This window comes from Dermochelys coriacea, chromosome 1 (genome assembly GCF_009764565.3).
Source record: "Dermochelys coriacea isolate rDerCor1 chromosome 1, rDerCor1.pri.v4, whole genome shotgun sequence".
NCBI classification, from domain to species: Eukaryota; Metazoa; Chordata; order Testudines; family Dermochelyidae; genus Dermochelys; species Dermochelys coriacea.
In genome coordinates this window covers 307,476,950-307,497,663 of record NC_050068.2, presented here as the reverse complement: position 1 = coordinate 307,497,663, position 20,714 = coordinate 307,476,950, and positions in this window count along the sequence as shown.

Sequence of the window (20,714 nt, the reverse complement as noted above, 5' to 3'; positions counted from 1 at the left end):
CCTCTCCCCTGAGAATTTTCTAACTTTTGAACATTTTTTCCCTTCCGAATCTGGACAAAAAGTCAACATCTAAAAAATTTTCTCTAACTGATGAACCCCCCCAAATTGCATCAGTTCAACTGAAACATTTTATTTCAAAAAGTTTTGTTTCAATATCGACCTGTAACAGGGTCAGCACCTACCTCTCACGAGTGCCCCCCTTGTGGTTGGGTGTGTCTGCATACTTTCAGTAGTGGTGACCCCGTCAGTGGTTCTCAGGCCGTTTTTTCAGCAACTCAGCCCTCCAGCCGAGTCACACACTGTCTGCCTGTTAACCAGAACAGACCCCTTCTGGGGTATACAGTCCACCGGGACCTATCTCAGTACCCCTCCGGTGGTGTCTCTCTAGTCCTCCCTGGGCCTTGGTCTTTAAGTAGTCCAGCCCTCATATGGGGCTGAATCCCTAGGGCTTCCTCCCTGGAGACACTATCTTCCTGCTGCCCTCCCCAGGCTCAGTCCCTACTCCATCCCTGCAGCCAGCCAGGAGCACCCTCAATGCTCCCCCAGTCCCTGCTAGCAAACTGTCTTTGGCTTAGTCCTAGTAGCCAGCCAGGAGCATCTCACTCCCGCAGACTGAGCTGTCTAGGGCCTTGCTGCTCTTCCAGGCAGCCAAGCCTGCAGTCCTTTCTTCTCCAGTTCCAAGGAGCAACTAACTGCTGCTTTATTCTGCAGCTCCTTTTTATAGGGCCCTCCCGGACCCTGACTTGCCTTGCAGCAGCCCCTCTGATTGGTTGCTTCTTCGCAACCACTCTCGAGCGCTTGGAGGACCTCTCCACTGCTCCTTTCCTGGAATGGGTGTGGCAGAATCCTCAAGCAGGGAGCCTTTGGGCATAGTCTACCCCATCACACAACCTTTTAAATGTTTTTGTGCCTTTTTTAGTATAAATTAACTAACATTTCAAAACAAGAGAGTCATCTGAAACAGACAAATGAAACTTTTTGGTTAGAAAATGTCAAAACGGGACATTTTGACAATTTCAAAACTTTTCCCCATTTTTTTAAATTGGGAGATTCATTAAAACTGATCCTTTCTCAGTTTAGGTTTCAACAAATTGGCATTTTCCAGCACAGAAGGTTTCATCAGAAAATTCCCAACCAGCTCTGTGGTTAAGTAATGCATGCCATTCCGTGAGTAGCAATTTTATAGCTATCTGGGGGCACAAAGCTGTAATGAAATGCTGCCAATCTGCAGGGACTACAAGGACCTGTCAGTACAGCCATACAGAAGTTGGTATGTTGGTCACATGTCAGGGGCCAAATCATTCTCACTGTACTCACTTGAGTAGTCCCACTGTCTGCAATGGGACTGTTCTCATTAATGATTTATCTAGTGCCAAGGCTTTACTAGGCTCCTAGTATATGAAGATAAAGTGCCTGACCCAATGAGTTAATTATCTGTATGAATAAGGTGATCTGGACTTGGCCCCATGCACCTGATTCTCTACAGCTGTGCACATTGCATGGTCATTTACACACAGGCTAAACCTCCCCGGGCACAATTGCCGCCGACCCGCCACTGGATGCCTGGGCTGTGGTGGCCCTGCCTATTCCCCTCCCTGCTGGGAGGGGGCTTCTGTCAGAAGTTTTTACTTATTTATTATGTGCCATGCAGGTTCCTGAGAGGCTGAAGAGGTGGTATCTGCTACTCAGTTTCCCGGGTCCCTTGGACTCACCAGGGAGATTATTGATGGACCCAGTAAGCTGAGTAGCAGATACTGCATCCTCAGCTGTCCTGGCAGCTGCCTGGCACATATAAAAGCTCAGTATTCTCCATCCACTGCTTCCTGGCTACTCCTCTCCAGCACTCCACCAGGTAAGCAGCAGGCTGGCGGCAATTAGGAGTACCTGGGGGCAGCAAATGTGCCCCCCACAGTTTTTTTACGTGTTCAAGTTCTGCAATGGGTGGGGGGAGCACTCAGCTTGGGGGAGAGTCAGAGAGCACAAGCGGCAGGGGCTTTGGAGGAGGGGAGTGTGCAGGAGAGGGAGAGCCGAGCAGAGAGAGGGGAGGAGGGACATGGCAAGCGGCGGTGGGGAGGACAAGTGGGAGTGGGAGGGGAAGGAAAGGAAAGGAAAGACACGTGACAGTGGGAGGGGGTCAGCAGAGGGGGGAGAGGAGAGGAGGGACGCATGCGGTGAGTGGCACGGGGTGGCCAAGCGGGGAGGAGGGGGGAGGGGGAGGAAGGATGCACGTAGCGAACGGGAGAGGAGGGGAGGAGTCGGGGATGGAGTGAAGAAGCAGGACGGGGAGCTAGCCTCCCTGAGGGGAAGCTTCACATGCCGCTCATGTCCAGGATTGCAAAGTGAGTGCAAGTGAATGGAGAATTCTGATTTGGTAGCTGTTTTCACTCACTTGTATTCACTTTGCGAAGGAGCAAGGCAGTGGGGAACTGGGCCCTGACCTCTGGCCCCGAAAGCTGTGGGTTCAAACATTACGCTCATACCTACTATGGTGCAGTAATATGTTTTATTATGAAAGCTATTATTCTGTGTATGTGATGTTAAAAATCCAAGTTTTCTTCTCTCCATTTGTACAATTCAGATGGAAGTTAAAGATCCCACCGCACCCCAGGAAAGAGCAGACAATAAATTACTGAAGCGTTCTGGCCAACCTTTCCTTTCTCAGTGAAACAAGCTCTACATCCAGAACTTTTGTCTGAGTTGCTATATTGCTAAACACGTAATCACACTATAGCACTAGCATTGCTCAGTACTCTAAACCAGTGGTTCCCAAACTTGTTCTGCCGCTTGTGCAGGGAAAGCCCCTGGCGGGCTGGGCCGGTTTGTTTACCTGCCGCATCTGCAGGTTCGGCTGATCGCGGCTCCCAGTGGCCGTGGTTCGCTGCTCCAGGCCAATGGGCACTGCTCTAAACAATTGTATGCTGCACTTGGGGAGAGTGTATAAAATAATAGACTTTCTTACTATAACTGTTTATATACCATGACTGAAAATGTCTTTAATTTGCTGGGTTTGGAAAACAGGTGTGTGATTTATAATGGAGCACTCTGTTTCAGCAAATATAGGGCAGACTGATTTCCTCTTTGTGCCTCTCCATTGTAATGGAGAAAATCCCTAAAATAAGAAAGAGTATGAAATATCTGCTAATTGTCAATAAAGCTAGATTATAAATAGGGCCCTACCAAATTCACGGCCATGAAAAATGCGTCACGGACTGTGAAATCTGGTCTCCCACCGTGAAATCTGGTCTTTTATGTACTTTTACCCTATACTATACAGTTTTCATAAGGGAGACCACTGTTTCTCAAATTGAGGGTCCTGACCCAAAAGAGAGTTGCAGAGGGGTCGCAAAGTTATCTTAGGAGGGTCGTGGTATTGCCACCCTTACTTCTGCACTGCCTTCAGAGCTGGTTGGTCAGAGAGCAGTGGCTGTTGGCCAGGCACCCAGCTCTGAAGTCAGCGCCCCGCCAGCAGCAGCACAGAGTTAAAGGTGGCAATACCATATCATGCAACCCTTGCTTCTGCGCTGCTGCCTTCAGAGATGGGCAGCTGGAGAGTGGCAGCTGCTGACTGAGGGCCTAGCTCTGCAGGATGCAGCTCAGAAGTAAGGGTGGCAATTCCATACCATGCCATCCTTACTTCTGCACTGCTGCTGGCAGTGGCTCTGCTTCAGAACTGGGATTTCAGCCAACAGCCGCCGCTCTCCAGCTGCCCAGTTCTGAAGGCAGCACCACCTTCAGCAGCAGCGCAGAAGTAAGGGAAGCAGTGCTGCAACCCCTCCCCATAATAACCTTGCGACACCCCACCCACCAACTCCTTTTTCACCAACACCATGAAATTTCAGAATTAAATAGCTGAAATCATGACATTTATGATTTTTAAAATCCTCTGACCATGAAATTGACCAAAATGGATTGTGAATTTGGTAGGGACCTGATTATAAAATGAATCACACATATTTTAAATGAATCCAATTAATATCTTAGGAAGATCACCTCCATGTTCCTGACTAGCTCTTTGGATAAACCAAAGCAGAGGCAGCCTCCAAAGACTTCATCTGAAATTTTGCAACCAACACGTCCTGGAACAAACACGTTGGGAACTTGGATTAGTTCCAAGTAGACTCACAGCAAAGCTAGAGGTGCAGAAGAACCTCATTAATTCTCTTTAATGATTGAAAGATTTACCAGTTTTTGAAATTCTGAAATTAGCAGTGAACAAAGAATTGAAAAACCAAGGAGAATGCTTTGCAACATGTAATTTGTTCCCTTATTCTAACAGTTGTCAGGTAGATTTAGTTACTGAAAACACTTCTTCATGTGCTAAGAAATGAACTGTGATGTCTTTTGTAAAAAAAAAAAATAAGTCTTAGTAAAATGATACTTCTCCGCAGCACTCTGCTGAAAAGAAGATGCCATTTTTTCATACAAATTACATGATATATGTGTTACCCTTCTGCCAGGTGGAGTCGGCAGCAACTAGGGCTGGGTTCAATATCTAGAGGTTCCTTTTCAAAAATACAACACAGAACTGGCTCCAGCCCCTACCCAGTAACCTGGTAAAATTACACACAACCCCATGGCACCTCTAGGAGGCAGTACTTCCTCTCTCACAATCAAAGAGTCTGAGTGTAGAAAAGAAACTTTTAATGAAAGGAGGGAAGTCACCTGACATTTATTAGGGGAAATACCACAAGCAGGATACATAAACATAAAACTGTGAGCAAAACACCCCACCCCAGAGTACATTGGGCAGTGTCTTCTGCTTCAGATTCTTGAGTTTTAAAACTAAAAATTCCTCTACCATGCTCCTCTCTGCTCCCACACCACACCCCACTCACAGTGGTTGTCCTTGGTCAGTGAGGACCCAGAGGTCAGAGCTGCATCTGTGTGAGCTCGCCTTCTACCTGGGAGAGGGGGAGGGAAGAAAGCACCCTACTTGATCCACCATCTAAGCACTTGCTCTGACGTCACCTGCCAGCCATCTCTTCTGCTTCACTCCACTGGCTGCCCTGCCAGCCGCAATTCCACTCTGCCGGCTGCTCCACCAGCTGCTGTTCTGCTGGCCACCGCACCAGTCATCATTCCGTTGGCTGTCCTGCCAGCTTCTCTGCTGCACACAGTCACCTTCTGCTGCCACCTGCTTCTCTACTGTGACCTCTGCAGGTCAGCCTCTCGAGGTTCCCCCCAGCTCTTTGTGGTTTTCAGCTCTCAGTGATTCTCAGCTCTTAGTGGGGGAATTTCATTGCTGAAGCAGGCTGGGTAGTAATGTTGTCCCACAAGAAGTGATTTCGGTTCTAGTGGTCACTTAACAAAACAATAGACCTCTAATGGAGCCTTACTTTGCTCTATCTTTGAATAGTAAGTAAGGGCAGGTTAAACCATGCTTGGGGTTCTGAGATAGAGCTCACATCTCCTAGCAAGGACACCTGTCCCCACCCCCTCTTCCTTTCACAGGAGTTTGGCATTCAAGCCCCTGGCATAGTGGGTTCATTTCCATTGAGGGTGACCCCCTCAATCAGAACAGGCTAAGCACAGTTCTGCTGCCTTTTACTCATACAATAAAGATAACATTGATAACAACATTTCACTTACCCTGAATTCAGTATTAAAGTGATTTGTAACCCAAGACCAGCCAAAGTTGATCGCTTTGGCAACATAGCTCTGTCTGCTGGATACCTAGGCAGAGTTCATGTAAATACAGTCTGCTCCTGAAGTCTTTTTCCCATCCCCAGCTAGCTGTCAGGGAAGAGCTCAAACATTCAATGTGTTCACTCAAACTACTAGTTCTTTACTACTGAACCTTCGTATGTTAATGAAGGGTTCTCAGTTGCCCAGAACATGACAGGGGCTGGACGTTTTTTTTTCTGGTGATCCTCAGAAACATAATGGGAGAAAGTGAGGTTCACTATCCTCAAAAATAGCAGGGAGATTAGAAGCCCAACTCCCAGTGGGCTCCCTTTGAAAATCCCTAAAGCAATATTGAACCTCTGTAATTCAATTTGACATTTATAGTAAAGAAGGACATGCTGCAGGATGTGTAATCATAAAGCTGTGGGTGATGGTCCTCATTACATAGACTCATCACTTTTTGGCTGTGTTGTGTAATATATATTTTTTGCGTATACAATAATATTTTAACTGTGTTTGTTAAAAAAGAATCATATTAAAGACGCACTTTTGAAAACAAGATAGTTATAGTGTGTAAATGCTTTAAAAATAGTGCTCTGTATTTAGGTCTAGATTGTTGGGAGCTCTGTCCCAACCTACCCACATAAATGCCTGTCACAATCTGGCCTTTTAACTTTAAGATTAGGCCTTTAGTGTTTTATATTTCTATTTAATTTTTTTATTTAAAAGCAAAGGGGCTGAAAAGCTGGTGGATCTCTCTAGCTGGAAATTCCCTTCTTATGACACCCTCCTCCTGGCACCTGGCATGGGGGCATACTGAGGGAGGAATCTGTGGCCAGAGCTGAATGCACTTCAACAATCTTCAGTTGGCACTTTGGCTTTTTGGGGCCATAGTCAGCAAGATCTAGTGCAGAGCAACCTTGAGCCTGGTATACCCTGGTCAGAAATGGTTGCTTACTAGCCCCAGGATCAGGGAAACAGAAACAGCTCCTTTGTGGCCTTTCCCCCATCAGCAGTGCCCAGTGCTTTCTCTACACAGCTGAGGAGTGAACTCTATGTCTTTAGAATCCAGAGGTGTCTAAATCACTTGCTGTAGACTGAAGTAGCTTTCAGAGACCCAGCATCACCCACAAGATGCAATAACCCAATGCACAGAAGCCTGCTGTTTCAAACAGAATTTCAATTTTTTTTGCTGAGTAATTGTTTTAATACTCAGCAACACCGACGTAACAGCAAACTGTTTAATGATGGGGCTGTTGTACTCCTACTGAAATATTCAATAGAGCTCTCTCTCAAAAGAAATATAACATTTCTGTGGAAAATTGGTCCAGTTCTGCAGAAATTTTCCATGGAAACGCTCCACAGCAACTTTTCAGTGAAAAGCATTGAGAGGCAGCCATATAGTGGTGACACACATTAGCTTCTTTATTATCACAAGAAAATGCTGTAGCATTCTCATGATAACATACAATAGGATGTAATGCTTTAGTATATCAAAGCTGGTCTAATAAGTATGCAAAATTATTGCATATTGTGCAGCTGCAGTAAATCCATAGCAGCATATATAAACACCTCCTAGAAGTCAGGTATACTACATGTTTGCAAACAGGGGGATAGAACCAAGGAACTTTAGCTCCAAATGCACAGGCTTCTAATATTGATATTAAAGGACAATTGCCATTGACAGTAGGATTTACATGTTCTTTTTGTCACTAGAGGAATGACATGGGGCTCAGTCTAATCCTATTAAAATCAGTGGGTCACCTGGTGTAAATGTGTAGCTCCATTAGTTTTAATGTAACACTGATAATTTATAGCAAGAAAGAATGCACCCCATCAACTAAAGTGGGAGCTGGGCCAGGCCCACAAGCAGGAGCACTTATTCTGGTCTGATTCCGCCCAGCTGAGGGCAGGGTACACCTATGCACTAATCAGTATGCTTCACCAACTGGCAAATACAGATTTTGGATTCTAATCTCCACTTTATCAGTGTCAATCAGAGTAGCTCCTTTCACCCCACAGGAGTTAGACTGATATATATTGGTGTAATAGAGTTCAGAATCTAGTCCATAATTCCTAGGTGTTGAAGGGTGTCTTAAGGTTGTAATTTCAAGCTTATTTCTGATGTTCAAGGATTTGGTGAGTTTGATAGACCCTTATTGCTGTTTTATTATCATTTTCTTTGTGTGACATATTTCATCCATGCCTCCAAAATGAAAGGATATATATTTTTCAAACACCTTAGCAACTCACACAGCATTGTATACGTGTATGAGAATAAAAGGAAATGAGACTTTTCAATATTCAATTTTACTTTTAGTAAAACATGAAAGTCACATAACTGTATATCTAATAATAACAATTATACAGCACTTCTATATCTTCAAAGCACTTGACAAACAATAAGTAAGTAATCCTCAGAGCCTCCCTTTGAAATAGACAAGTAAGCATTATTAACAGATGGGGGAAAATGAGACATAAAGAAGTTAAGTTTCTTGCCTAAGGCCATAGAGTGAAACAGTAACAGAGCCAGTATTAAAACTCAAGCATTCCAGGCTCCCAGTTCTGTGGTCAGTCTACTAAACAACACTGATATATAAAGCACAGACTTTGACATCCATTCCTAATAACCAATCACAATAATCTTACAGCAGCTAAGGATAAAAAAAATATAATCTTAAAACTGGAAAGAGATTGATTTATTTTTGCACCATTCAAAAGTACTGTGCTATTTTCTATTATCAGCAAATTTATAAATCTTCAAAGAGAAGCAGAAACTGTATGTATTTCCCTCTTTTCTGAATCATCTATAGATGGCCTCAATTACCTTGAGAGATTGCCCTAATCCCAGAATTGGTGTACTGGATAAGAAATATGAATATTTTTATAAAACATATATTATAGCTAACTACATGGTGTTGGGCTTGATGCAGGTTTGACTAGATGGAATTATGTAGGAGGTCAGATTAGATAATCATAATGGGCTCTTCTCTTAAATCTGTTACTTTACTTGAGGGGCAAGGTACCACTCCACAAGAGTTAGGGTGGCAGAATCTGGTGCTCTATTAATTAAGAGCTGTGTATTAGGCAGAATAAAAATGACTGAGTCTAGGCATATGGTAGATTCATTTTTCAGTATGTTGATGATTTCAAAGAACACGTAGTAACAGAACAACATGTGTTGGAGATATCCAGGTGCCCACACCACCTACACAAAATGATATTTTGGTGCTGTATAAATATGAGTCAATGATAATGACAAATCTCTTTCATACTGAATAATTTCTATTGCAATTGAAGATGCATACTGTAAAAGAGGACATGCAAATGTACTAACACATTTTTTTCTCGTTCAGAATAATTATGTATTGTAAATAGCCTTCACAGAAAACAAAACTCTTCAGGGCTCTTGTGGAAATAGATTTTTAAAATGAAATAAATACCTTTTAGTGGGAATATAAATATCTTCCCGTTTCATTACATTCCTTAAATACTACAGTGATAGGTACCCAAGAAACAGCCTCAGCTAGATGACAAAGCTCTCTGTAGTATGCTGCTTTCTGTCTTTGATATGAAATGTTGCATCTTGATTCACAAATGCATTAAAATCTGAAGGCAAAATGCTGCTCTCAGATCCATATGGCAGATCTCTGCTCTGATATTTTTTTATGTGTGCAACTCATACAAACGTTTTGCACAGTTAAAGAGAATATTGGAGAGAAAATCTGCTGTGTGGATCCAAGGGGGAAATTTTGCTTTGTGTGTGGAACACATCTTCTTTTGTCAGAGCGGGGTCCCCATTTTGATCTCCAATTGTAAGAGCTCCATATCAGCTAAGAAACTTAGGGTGAACTCTTGACCGCACAGAAATCAGTGGGAGTTTTGCCATTGACTCCAGTGGGACCAGGATTTCACCCTCAGTGCCTGGAACCTGGTTAGGATGATTACAAGTAGATTTAATTAATAAGCTTCTGTATTTCTCTCAGAGAAAAGAAAGGAGAAGATTAAATATACTCCTCCCACTATTCATGTTTTGCAAAGTCAGTTTACTGCATTTAATGGAATGTTATGTGCACCTTGGGCAGGAGGGATATACTTCCCAGCTGCACTCCACAGTTACAACACAGTGAAATCATTTATTTCATATGCTTCTGTGATACACATTATGTTCCTCTGCTCATGACAAGCATGTTACAATTTCCACAGTCTAGTGCCAGTGACAGAAATACAATGGGACAGTTTTGCACTCACTAAATCATTTATCAATTTAGTAGGTTGGATGATGCTGTGGTTAGTCTGAATCCTTTCCCACCCTCTGATGTGAATTACTTTTATTAATCATCAAACAGTTGTACTAACCAAATGACTATTTACCAGTTACTCAACATTCTTTTCTTCAGTCCACATTGTGGATTTCCTCCAGTGCAGATCCCTGATGCCAGTGAGAATTCCCTGAGTAGCATCAGAGCAGAATAGGTGCCTAGATACCACAGGGATGAACATAGCATAGGGACCTAGATAGATACATCAGTGAGATTAGTTAAGATAGAAAATGCAGTAGAGAGTCATGCTGTATACCTCATAGCTGCAGTGCCTACTTGTTTCACCTGGCATTTGAAAAGCGTTACGGGAGACTGAAGTACTGGACAGTGCATTGGGGTAGCGTTATTTGTATTTAGGGCTGCTGATTGGTAGGAAGGGTATACTTGGTTCTGTAACTATAACCCAAGACACTGAGGGTCTGGGTAATTTTTATTGTCTAAATGGAAAGAAAATAAATAGATATAAGGGTTTTGCTCTGTGGTCTAGAGAGAACAATATTGCCTTTCATTTACAACTCTGTACTGATGTTAATGATGTTTATATAGTCAACTAAGTTAAATTTCAGCCTTTACAATGAAAGCAGACAGTAAAGAGCTGAAAATGAGCCTGAACCAAAAGCTTGGTTTTGGACATCCACAATACGTTAGGGAAATTTTGCTTTGGTTTAGGCTCTGGATTCATGACCAGCACACCTCTCTAATAGACAGAACCAATGTCTGCAATGAGAGACCCTTCAGTATCCAACCATCCGGATCAGAACTTTGTGGCTTAGGCTCATCTCCAGAAAAAGAAATCTCACTTCCAACCATCAAAGAGGATATTACAAACTCTGGTAACAGCTCTAAGATCATTACTCAGTTCCTAACTCAGGGAAACAATCTCCCATTGAAGTGATTAATGACCTAGTTGATACACAAACACACCACTGTATGCCTGAAGTTAGTGAAAGTTTGCCTGAGTAAAGCATGGCTAAAAACTAAGCAAAGTCTTAAGAATTTGTCCCAATGGAAAAATTAAAAAAAAAAAGAAGTATTAATCATTGGTTTGCTTTATCCCTTAGAGTGAAATAGAAACAGTCTTCCTCCAGCAAAGGAAATCAGTTACTAAAATAAAATAAAAATAAGTTACTGCCCCCTTTGTTACTCTCAAAATGTTCACGAACAGGCTTTGACAGAGAAGGAGATTTACGAAGATATCATGAGAGTCAAAGTCAGTTGCTCACAGAGCACAACAATAACAAAATGAGTTGCCTTTATTTTAACTTAGTTTGGCCTTTGAGCTAACAGTTCAGATTCTTGGATTTAGTCTATTGCACGCTGACAGAGCCATTCAGTACTGAAACCCTTTGGCACCACCATGCCCCAAAGGTGATTTTCCTCTCAACCTGGCTGCCCATACTTCTCCTGCAATCTCTGCCCTGCCATCTGTTTAAGTTTTATGCCCCACAAATCCTGTTTATCTGTTTATTCATGGACTCCTTAGGAATTCTGGAATACAGGAGACTTGAGCCTGGGAGATGAACCATCTACTGCAAATATTTATGGGTGATGGCCTGGGACGAGGCAGACTCAGGATTGCCTCAGAGTTTTCTCCAAACCATTACATGTGGGGAGCAAGTTTTGTTTCCCAGGGATCAGGCAATCCTTCTGCTCCTAATCCCCATGTTGGCCCACTTCCTCCCAGCATTAGACATCAAAACCCTCTGCAGGGTCTGAGGTAGGAGTGATATGCTGTGGAAGCTCTAGTGTTCACACGGAACAGAGAAGAGCAGCATGGAGGGTTCTCTCCACTTCGTGATAACTGGGAGAATGATCTGGCCAACAAGTGTTAGGTATCAGAGTAGCAGCCGTGTTAGTCTGTATTCGCAAAAAGAAAAGGAGGATTTGTGGCACCTTAGAGACTAACAAATTTATTTGAGCATAAGCTTTCATGAGCTACAGCTCACTTCATCGGATGCATTCAGGGGAAAATACAGTGGGGAGATTTATATACATAGAAAACATGAAACAATGGGTGTTACCATACACACTGTAATGAGAGTGATCACTTACGGTGAGCTATTACCAACAGGAGAGCGGGGGCGTGGGCGGTGGGAAACCTTTTGTAGTGATAATTAAGGTGGGCCATTTCCAACAGTTGACAAGAACATGTGAGGAACAGTGGGGTGTGGGTGTGGGGAATAAACATGGGGAAATAGTTTTATTTTGTATAATGACGCATCCACTCCCAGTCTCTATTCAAGCCTAAGTTAATTGTATCAGTATGCAAATTAATTCCAATTGGAATTCCAATTCAGCAGGAGTCTATTTTTGAAGTTTTTTTTTTGAAGAATTGCCACTTTTAGATCTGTAATCAAGTGATCAGAGAGATTGAAGTGTTCTCCAACTGGTTTTTGAATGTTATAATCCTTGATGTCTGATTTGTGTCCATTTATTCTTTTATGTAAAGACTGTCCAGTTTGGTCAATGTACATGGCAGAGAGGCATTGCTGGCACATGATGGCATATATCACATTGGTAGATGCGCATAGATCGGTAGATTGGTGAATGAGCCTCTGATAGTGTGGCTGATGTGATTAGGCCCTATGATGGTGTCCCCTGAATAGATATGTGGACAGAGTTGGCAACAGGCTTTGTTGCAAGGATAGGTTCCTGGGTTAGTGGTTCTGTTGCGTGGCTGCTGGTGAGTATTTGCTTCAGGTTGCGGGGCTGTCTGTAAGCAAGGACTGGCCTGTCTCCCAAGATCTATGAGAGTGATGGGTCGTCCTTCAGGATAGGTTGTAGATCCTTGATGATGCATTGGAGAGGTTTTAGTTGGGGGCTGAAGGTGATGGCTAGTGGTGTTCTGTTATTTTCTTTGTTGGGTCTGTCCTGTAGTAGGTGACTTCTGGGTACTCTTCTGGCTCTGTCAATCTGTTTCTTCACTTCAGCAGGTGGGTACTGTAGTTGTAAGAATGCTTGATAGAGATCTTGTAGGTGTGTAGTTAATCAGGCTATGACAGGCTTTATTCTGAAAAGCCCTGGGCACAACACACACCTCATATTGACTTCAATGGGAGCTGTGGGTCCTCTCCAGATAAGAGCAACAGTTTTCAGGCTATGAACAAGCAAAACTGTGTTCTGGAGAATATCCCAACTAGAAGGCATTTCTGCAGGAGGTCTGGCATAAAGGCTGTTACTTTGCTCCCAGCCTCTTCTAACTTGGATGATAGGAAAAGAGCAGTTCGATTTTTTCTCCTTCATGAGCAAGCAAACCTAACCCAATAGTTCCTTTACAGAAAGTAAAACATCCACGAGAAAAAGGTGATTCTTTCTAGTGATTACTAGGAAGCTTGAGACCCTGGAGAGGAAGAAAAAGAAATTTTGGGTGTTGGTCATTAAAGAAATAAAGGATGGGCCTCTTCAATTGCAATGCTTCTGTGGAGTTTTCAAAACTTTTGATACTGCAATATTTTATCTGCTCTGCTAGGAAAAAACATATCAGAATGGTCTGACATTCAAGAGGTACAGCTCTGAGTATCACTAGAGGGCACTAAGACAGCTGTGAGACATTTACACTTTAAGGCTTTGATCCTGTTCCTGTTGAAGTCAATGAGAAAACTCACATTGACTTTAGTTGTGTTGACTCAGACCATAAAAGCCTGTTTTTTCCTACTGATATCAATGAAAAAACAAAAATCATTAAAAAGAAAAGAAAAAGAAGCTACCTGTGTCCAACAAACCCACTGTGAATCATTGTCATGCTCGAAAGTAAATGTAATTAATAGATCAAGTTGATTTATAAAAAAAATATACATCTTATCATAAAAGTAAGATGATATAAATATTGTACACAGTGCCTCTTGAGACTACCTGAGCAGGTACACTTGATGCTTCTCTTTGACAGAAACAGCTGGTCTTAACAATGTAGTGATCGTTGAATAAAATCTTTCAAAGTAAAATACAGTATGTGTATTACTGATATCTTGCCTAGTGGCCTAGATGCAGGGCTCTGCAATATGTGGGAGACCTCTGTTTGGTACCGGATCTTGTTATTTTGTTCCCTAGTGCTTCAATGAATACATCAACAAAAAAATCACTATCTTACAGCCATGTGCTGTGAGCTTGTCAGATTTCATAAACTAAGCTACACTGGTCCTGGTCAGTACTTGATTGAAAGACCTCAAAGAAAAAAGGAGTTGTTTTTTTTAACAGAATCCAGCTGCTATTTTAATCTCCTACAGAAACTTTTCCTGCTGTTCAAGTTGTACTTCTCTCCAAACTTTTATTGGATTTTTTGTTTGTTTTATTTGTTGGATTTTTTTTAAGAGAAAATTATATACATGTATAAAAACTACAAGCAAAATCCTAAAGTACTTATTCAGATTTTACTCTAAAAATTAATCAGGCAAAACTTCAAAGGGAGCGATGAGTGATGTTGAGATAAGTAGTTCAGGATTTGGCCCATTATTGATAAAATGGCAAGGTCAAAATATTAATCACAAGGTGACTGTGGCCTCAACTCTGAGTGTCTTATCTTTAACTCTTCCCCCTCTGACTGCATGCAGCAATAATAGGTCTTTTGCTTCATGAAATATCATTATGTGAATTTATTGTACACTTTGCTGTATAATTTTATAAACCATTGTGTAGGAAATGCATTATGTTGAAATACTTAAGGTATTACTGCTGCAGGAAAAGGCAGGGTGTTAGGGTTTGATTTTCCAGTGCTTTGCAACCTACATAATCATTTACCACTGTATAGATAGTAAAAAAAGGCCCAATCTGATGCCAATTGAAGCCAATGGAAAGACTCCTGATGGAAGTTGGATCAGGTCCTGTGTTCCCTCTTCACATCTAAACAATAAAATCTAGACTTCCCCAGTAGTGAGTGGGGGTTGGGGAAAAATGAAGGCAGACTAATTAACTGTTTGAGGTGAAAAAACAGAGTCCATCTTTGATAAGAATTCAGGATGTGGGCATGTTATCCACCCATCTTATCTTTATGGAACATTGACCATTTGAACTGGTAATTTGTGTCTGGATCTCAGACATTCTGAGATGATGCAATTGCCACTAGAAATGGAGTCTTTAGATGTGGTGCAGAGAACATTCTGACAGTGGCTTAAAAGATAAATGTGGTGCTTATCAAATTGATGGGATTAAGTCCCAGGGCAGGGGAGGATCCTGAAGAAGAAGAAAGATATATAGTGAGCCTTTCACGAAACTCATCATTATAGGTGCACAGACAGGGCGAGAGAACACAGACTCCTGTACTGATGGGTGAACAGCTGAAATTGCTAATAAGAGGTTAGAATGCTGAATACCTCTTGGTGTAGTCGTTACAGGAAGCCAACAGGACCAGTCCAGTATTTGAGAGAAGGTTGTTCTTATAAAAAATTATACAAAAACATGGATGACCCCATTGGTCTGGGGAGCTTGTGTGTGACATAAGCATTTGTTGGACATTGCAAATTTCCCTGCTCCCTGGCAATTGGAAATTTCCTGATAGTTTGTATCTCTCTGTAACTTCCCAGACTAGTACGTATTCTGCATTATGTTGTCATAGCTAACATTCTGCATTTCTTTTCTCTTTATTCATTTTAGTGCAGTCACCGCTATTTTAAAGTAACATCTTATTATGAATATATTTTAATGTGTTATGAAGTGGGCTTCATAGTAAGGCTACCATCTTTTAACTAATAATGTATAGTGTTAGAAATGATAGGGAAAAAGCAGTTTTTCCCATGAAAAGTTTGATGAAAGCCAAAAAAAAAAAAAGGAATTTTTGGCTGAAAATGAAATACTTTGATTTGAACATACTGACATGGTGCCTCATAGGAATGGTAGTTCAGATGTCTCATGCCAACATTCTTCTCTGTACACAAAGCATCCTGGCTAGACTACATATCCCATCATGCACCATTGTCTCCCCTCTTGCCAAGCTACCATGGTGCACGATGGAAGTCCCTAGCCACACCATACGAGCTGTAGTGGCAGGGGAACCTGTCCCAAAAAGAGACTGGGGGAAATGAGATACCCAAACTACAATGCCCATGAGACACTTCAAAACATTTCTATTTGAAAATGCCATGGGTTTCTGACTATAGTTTTTGGTTTTCAGATGAAAATTTTCATTTTTCATATTTGTTTTTTCAGTTAAAAATCTAAATTTTCCACAGAAAGCAGAAGCTTTTTGTGAAAAATTTCATTTGATCAAAAATGCAAATTTCTGTCAAAAACCAGTTTCAATAGAACATTTTCAACCAGTCGAATTTAAATAGTTTAATAGTTTTCACGATTATAAAAAGCAGCTTATTGAATATTCTGCTATGTGCAGAATAAGATTTTTGGCACATTTGTAAAAGACAATTATCCCATAATCCCATTGATTATAATTTTAAATTCCAACCTGATTCAGCACCACTTTCACACTCAAATAATCTTTAGTCTTGTAAGCAATCCTCTTGACACCAATGAAACTAGTCACATAAGGGATTGAAGGAGTTGGTGCCATCTCTTTAAATTTTTATTTTAGTCTTCTTTTTTTCTCATCATAATATCTGGCCCAGTCTCAGTCATGTAACAGGAAACTGGTTATTGCCATTTCCTTAGTTAGATTCGGGATTATACTGTGAATACTAAACTATAATTGATCCCAAAGCTCATCATTTACATCTGCTGCAGTGTAAAATGCTCACTATCCTTCTGTTATGGCTGATTCCGCTGACAATTATTTTGCATTATGTTCTATACCCTTTTTTATTCTAAAAAAAAATCACAATTCTCTCCCTAATAAAATACATAAATCATCATTAATAATTAATGAAGGCAACTGCTATACATATGGGTATGATGCGTTATACCTACATTATCCCTACTGTCAAACATTTAAAAAAATCACGACATGGTTCCTGGGCTGCTCTTAGTTACGGTTGCTTTGGAAACTGGTTCCTTGGTATTTGCACATGTCTCAATTTGTAGATGACTATTCTTTCAACAACAACAAGAATGTTAAAAGGTGTGGTTTTAGTCTTTGTCTGTGTTATGGTTAAAGTGTGGGTCTCTCTCTCTCTCTCCAGCTGGATAGCTGTCATGCATCAAAGCCATACCTCTTAACATCTTCAAAGCTAAGATACCCATAATCTAAGAAGCTCAGGTCTCAGCTAGGCTACAGCCTTCCTGTGTGACCTTGAACAAATCACTTACAAAGCTCTGTGCTTTGTTTTCTCATTTGTAAAACAGGGTTAATACTTCTTTTCTCTATCTTCTGTCTGTCTTATCTGTTTAGATTGTAAGCTGTTTGGGGCTGATACTGTCTCTTACTCTATGTGCTACTGTGTTAATTATTATTATTACTGTTAATTATGATGCCACTCTTCAGAGACCCCTCTGGCTGCAGAGTGTGTGTGTGTTAATGGTCTGCAAAGAATGTCCCATCTAGTCCCTCAGGTCAGGAGAGAAAGCCATTTTGGTTCCAATTCCTGCAGGTGATAGTGGTAAAGGATTGGAAATGGTTGGATCCTTGAGAATTCAGGATCACGTGGTCTTCTCTGAAGAGCCTAAATGATTCCAGAAAAAAATACTAGATTAAAGAATAAGAAATGCTTTTAACTTAAAACCTTGTAAGTCACCCAAAGTGGCACGTATAACTACTCATCCTAAGGATCAGCTAGCTATCATTCCATCTTTGGAGCTAGACTTAATAGGATTTTGCCGGGATGTCAGCTAGACACCAATTAATTTTTTTTAAAAAAGCTACTGTCATTTAAAAGCTATGCAATAGATATGTCTGTTACATGACTTAACCTTTAAATATGTTTTATCTTTATAAAACATGCAATAATTGTCTCATTAAATCTAAATATCTGTCAGGGTTCCATGTACTATGTAACACATTCAGTCTAAATTATTTTACCATATACATCTCAAATGCCTCATTAGAAAGCAGCAGTGGGGCTGTGATCCCAGCCATGGCTTAGCCCAACAAAACTAACTTTACTCATACTAGCCTGAAGAAATATATTTAATGGAATTTATGTGATTTAAGTGCTTGTGAAAGTTACCAGACTGACAACCGTGGAGACTGAAATCCAGCATTTATCCATAGAACAGGTGGAGCAGTGGCAATGCAGGCATCCCCACGTTGCCACTGTCAGAGAACTTCAGCCATACCTGGAAGGATAACCTCTAAAGATGAAAGAATAAGTTATCTCGAGGCCTTTCTGCTATAAGCAATGACAACTGTGGTGATGATTTCTGATGTAGACACCTCTCCGTTGGAACTGGACTTAAACCACCAAATTCATTTCACTTAGTTGTTGAACAGTGTAAGGAAAACTTCTGAAGAGTCCTGACCTGAACTGGTAATTGAGATGTCCAAGGTTCTATAGACCTTTTATAAACCTTTGAGCCATACAGTCCCTCTCACTTGTTTAATAGTTCTGTGTTTCTTCTACTGAGGTATTTACTTTTCAGTATTTAAGTTTAAAATAGAAGCTTCTACACACCCATATGTATAGTCATAAACCATCCCTCCATAATAATTATGTTTCATAGCCACAGTTTCCTTATATTTAGGAGTAATTTGCAAGGGTATCTCCTTGTAACCTCTTTTTGCCAGAGGCAAGGTTACAAATTCAACACTTGAAAGTCTGGATATTCGGAAGTTGTAGTTTATGAAACCTAAGCATCAGACTCTGGAAATAGCCGTCCGAAGCTGTAGTGACAATCTTAAATCTGCCCAGGTGTGGTGGAACAATTTGTATAGTGGGAGTGCTGAGAGCCATTGAACCAAACTGTAAATAATGGAAACCACTTCAGGCCAGGGGATGTGGTAGCACGCCCACAACTCCTAGTTCCAGCACCTATGGGTCTGCCTCTCAGGCCAAAGCACAATCCTTTAGGATTCATCTAGGAGCCATGGATCCTCATTATTTCAGGGAAAACTACATGTTTCTAACCTGCAATTTCCCCATCCCCCCAGAGATACACTAACTCAAGGATAGAGACTATAAGCTATAGTGCCCTTGGAAGGACCAAAAATTGCAAAACCTAACATACTACCCTCCACAAAATATTGTATACACAAGATTCTGCCGCCTTCAGCCACTCTACTGTTGGTGGGATATCCCACCCTATCCCATTCTCCCTCCCGCTATTGTATAGAGACCTCACACTCCTGATATAAGGCAGAGATCCATTTTTTTACATTGTGACAGACTGGGCAGTGTTGAGATACATTCTACCTGACTATGAATAGGAATTAGAAAGAAACATGGGAACTTGAAAACTGTGACTAAAAAAGGAAAGATCTTAGGCTTAATACTCCAGGTAAAGGTAGCAGGGAGATCCTACAATATCCAAAAGAAACTAACTCTTTAGTCTGGGAAAGAAAACCTATGTAATGTAATTACTCATACCCAGCAAAGGAGAAGACATTAGGTTGACCCCTATCCTGTCCACATTTAAGTCCCTCTTAAAGGTCCACTTCTATCATGCTCTTATTAGTGAATCAAGTTGATTTATATATCAATTGCCTGCAGATATTTCCCTTCTCCTGACTTCTAACTACTAATTTGTCCTGAGACTATGAACAAAGAACATCCTTGAGTTTTTGGAAAGTATCTGGCACATAGCGGGTGCTACTACAAATAAATAACAAATAATAATCTGTTAGGGTAAAAGTAGCAGGGTAAGAGTGGAAGGGATATGTAAAATAACTTGTATCTGCTTAGGTTTAGAAGGACATTTGGTGTGAAATAGATTGACAGAAGACTGAAAAACAAATTGTGCATTAATGGATGCAGATTTTCATTCAAACAATGAAAAGTGGAATATCTCTCTCCATGCCTCTATTAGAAATTGTGTTTTATCAGACATCACTGAATAAATATGTTCACAGCACCCAACAGTATAAGTAGGATGACACAATACTGAGAAAGTGAGAGAGGGAAGACTCCACACCTGATGTGCTGTGATGCTAACAGTAGAGATGGCGGAAAACTTTCCGTCAAAACTGATTTTGATGGAAAATTTGTTTTTTGACAAAAATGAATTTTTCACAGAAAGCCTCTGCTCCAAACTTACTTCGTCACCATGATACACCACAGCCATGTGACTCCTATGTTGAACCACCTCTGCTTACCAAGACTAGAGACCTGAAATTTTCACCAAAAACTTGAAATTTCTGAGTGGGGAGGGGAACGGAGAAGGATTTTCTGACTAATTCTAGCTAGTAATGAGGCGGAGAAAGCTGCTTGCAGGAGCTGCAGAGAGAGGGTCATAAATTCTATGAAGAGAAGTTCATGCTTGTTTAACTCAAGTGTAACTAAGATTTTGACTACAAGATTTCAATCTATCTCACAAGGCTGTTACCCAGACTATAGAGTAGATATGATTTCATACAGCTTACTTTGAAAAGCTGACTTGTTTTGCTTTTTTGTTCTTTTCTAATAACCATCACTCTCTTCAGCATACTCTTGGGTTTTAGGCTTTTGCAGGAGTAACAACTTGTGATGTTACCCAGGGTACGAGAGACGATGCATGCCTGCTGATGGGGGGGGGGGCACAACTGCAGAAATGCTTGAATCATGACCCGCAAGCAATCCCCTCTCCTGGAAAGCAGCAGCCCCTCTCTGCAGTTTCCAGCTGTTCCTTCTGTGTCTGCTTCTCTGACTCAGCTGCCCCACAGGGAGAAGGGCCAGGCTGCACCATTTGAGCAATCTGGAGGGACATGTGACCCCGCATTACCCCCCCCCCCACACACACACACACATCACCTCTGCA